General features: G+C 39.2%; 1 pseudogene; it reads left to right on the top strand.

The window, feature by feature from the left end:
* The first annotated feature begins 214 nt into the window (after window positions 1-214).
* Window positions 215-1412, top strand: LOC100409634 (V-type proton ATPase subunit E 1 pseudogene; annotated as a pseudogene).
* The last annotated feature ends 1936 nt before the right edge of the window (window positions 1413-3348 follow it).

Genomic DNA, 3348 nt, shown 5'->3' with positions numbered 1-3348 from the left:
TCAGAAGTAAAACACTCTTCAGCAAATAAAAAAGAAATGCACTTGTAACAATCTCTTGGACCACAGTGCAATCAAATTAGAAATCAAGACTAAAAAAATTCACTGAAGAGCACGGTTATGAAATAAAGGAACCTGAGCTCTGTGCAAGGGCTTCTGTGCCATTCCACTCACCTCACCCTTCAAACCTCAACTCGAGCCTGCTGCTCACTGGCCTAGCATTGCTCTCACCATGGCTCTCAGAGATGTGCAAAAGCAGATTAAGCATATGATGGCTTTCATTGAACAAGAAGCCAATGAGAAAGCAGAAGAAATAGATGCAAAGGCAGAGGAAGAGTTCAACATAGAGAAAGGTCGGCTTGTGCAAATCCAAAGACTAAGGATTATGGAGTATTATGAGAAGAAAGAGAAACAGATTGAACAGCAGAAGAAAATTCAGATGTCCAATTTGATGAATCAAGCAAGGCTCAAAGTCCTCAGAGCAAGAGATGACCTTATCACAGACCTACTAAATGAAGTGAAACAGAGGCTCAGCAAGGTGGTAAAAGATACAACCAGGTACCAGGTGCTGCTGGATGGACTGGTTCTCCAGAGTTTGTACCAGTTGCTGGAGACCCAAACGATTGTTCGATGAAGGAAACAAGATTTCCCTCTGGTAAAGGCTGCGGTGCAAAAGGCAATCCCAATGTACAAAATTGCCACCAAAAACGATGCTGATGTCCAAACTGACCAGGAGTCCTACCTGCCTGAGGACATAGCTGGTGGAGTTGAGATCTATAATGGGGATCGTAAAATAAAGGTTTCCAAGACCCTGGAAAGCCAGCTGGACCTCATAGCCCAGCAGATGATGCCAGAAGTCCGGGGAACCTTGTTTGGGGCGAATGCCAACAGGAAGTTTTTGGACTAAGCCTCCGGAGTTGGAGCTCATCCTCGGCTCTCCTGCTGTGACGTGGAAGCTTCTGATGTTTGAAGAAACACAATGTCTCTGTAGCTTCTTTACTGCCCCAGTGCTGCTCGGTATTTATCAGTCATGCCCCTCTGTCTGTCACTAATGCCTTGCCTAATTGTTCACAATGGCGGAAAGCTTCATGTAATATGATCAAGACCCACCTCCAGTTCATCTGAAAGGAACACAGCATCCGGTTGGTTCAGCGCACTAGGGGAGGGCTGGGTGGTGGTTGCATGGGCTTCCTGGGTCTCCGTTCTCCGTCTGGCGTAGAGGTGACGTGTTTGGCGATCTCGGCCCTGCATTCCCCACTCTTGAGGCTTAAGGCACATGTGGCACACCACTTCTTCCGGTAGTCCTTCACTGTTCCCTGTTTAGGTCTCGACGTTTTCCCTCTTCTGTAAATGTGATTCAGAATCTAAGCTATGGATGTGCTTTATTTATTAAAAGAGTTACGTGGAAAAAAAAATTCACTGAAAACCATATAATTACATGGAAATCGAATAACTTTTTTCTGAATGACTTTTAGGTAAATAATGAAATTACGGCAGAAACCAAGAAGTTCTTTAATACTAATGAGAACAAAAATACAACACACTAAAATCTCTGGGACATAGCTGAGGCAGTATTAAGAGGGAAATTCATAGCACTCAATGCCCACGTCAAAAACTTAGAAAGATAGCAAGTTAACAACATAATATCACAACTAAAAGAACTAGAGAACCCAGAGCAAACAAATCCCAAAGCTAGCAGGAAGACGAGAAATAAACAAAATCAGAGCTGAACTAAAGAAGACTGAGAAATGAAACACAATTTAAAAGATCAACAAATCTAGGAGCTGGTTTTTTGAAAAAATTAATAAGATAGACCACTGGCTAGATTAATAAACAAGAAAAGAAAGAAGATCCAAATAAATGCAATCATAAATGACAAGGAGGATATTGCCACTGACCCCACCAAAATACAACCATCAGAAATATCATGAATAGGTCTATGCATGTAAACTGGAAAATCTAGAATAAATTGATAAATTCCTGGACCACACATCCAGGAAGGATACATCCAAGACTGGACCAGGAAGAAATTGAATCCCTAAAAAGGCAAAAAATGAGCTCTGAAATTGAGGCAGTAATAAGTAGCCTACCAATGAAAATAAGTCTAAGACCAGAAAAATTCACAGTTGAATTCTACCAGATATACCAAGAAGAGCTGGTACCATTCCTGCTGAAACTATCCCAAAAAAATGAGGAGAAGGGACTCCTCCCCAATTCATTTCATAAGTCCAGCATCATCCTGATATCAAAACTTGGCAGACACACAACAAAAAAAGAAATATTTGGGCCAATATCATCAATGAACATCGATGCAAAAATTCTCAAGAAAATAATGGCAAACCAAATTTAGCAGCCCATCAGAAACCTTATTCACCATGATCAAGTAGGCTTTATCCTTGTTATAAAAGGGTGCTTCAACATATCAAATCAATAAATGTGATTCATCACATAAACAGAACTAAAAACAAAAAACACATGATTATCTCAATACATACAGAAAAGGCTTTTGATAAAATTCAAAACCCCATTATGTTGAAAACTCTCAATAAACTAGATAATAAGGGAACATACCTCAAAATAACAAGAGCCATCTATAACAAACCCACAGCTAACATCATTCTGAATGACCAAAAGCTGGAAGGATTCCCCTTGAAAACCAACACAAGACAAGAATTCCCTTTATCACCACCACTCTTATTCAACATAATATCGGAAGTCCCAGCCAGGGCAATAAAGCAAGAGAAAGATATAAAAGGCATCCAAATAGGAAGACAAGAAGCCAAACTATCCCTGTTTGCAAATGACATGATCCTATATCTAGAAAATCCCAGTCAGAACCCAAAAACTCCTTAAGCTGATAAACAACTTCAGTAAAGTCTCAGCACACAAAATCAATGTGCAGAAATCACTGACATTTCCATACACCAACAGTCAAGTGGAGAGCCAAATCAGGAATACAATCCCATTCATAATTGCCACACAAAAATTTAAAATACATAGGACTATAAGCTAACCAGGGAGGTGAAAGATCTCTACAAGGAGAACTATAAAACACTACTCAAAGAATTCAGAGATGACACAAACAAATAGAAAAACATTCTATGCTCTTAAATAGAAAGAATCAATATAATTAAAATGGCCCTACCACCCAAAGAAACTTATAGATTCAATACTATTTCATTTAAACTATCATCAATATTGTTCATAGAAATAGAAAACCTATTTTAAAATTCATATGGAACCAAAAAACAGCCCAAATAACCAAAGGCAATCCTAAGCAAAAAGAAAAAAGCTGGAGGCATTACACTACCTAACTTCAAACTATACAGGGCTATAGTAACCAAAACAGCA

This window comes from Callithrix jacchus, chromosome 11, assembly GCF_049354715.1.
Source record: "Callithrix jacchus isolate 240 chromosome 11, calJac240_pri, whole genome shotgun sequence".
NCBI classification, from domain to species: Eukaryota; Metazoa; Chordata; class Mammalia; order Primates; family Cebidae; genus Callithrix; species Callithrix jacchus.
Note: the sequence above shows the minus strand (reverse complement) of the source record. Positions and strands in the feature narration are given on the sequence as shown.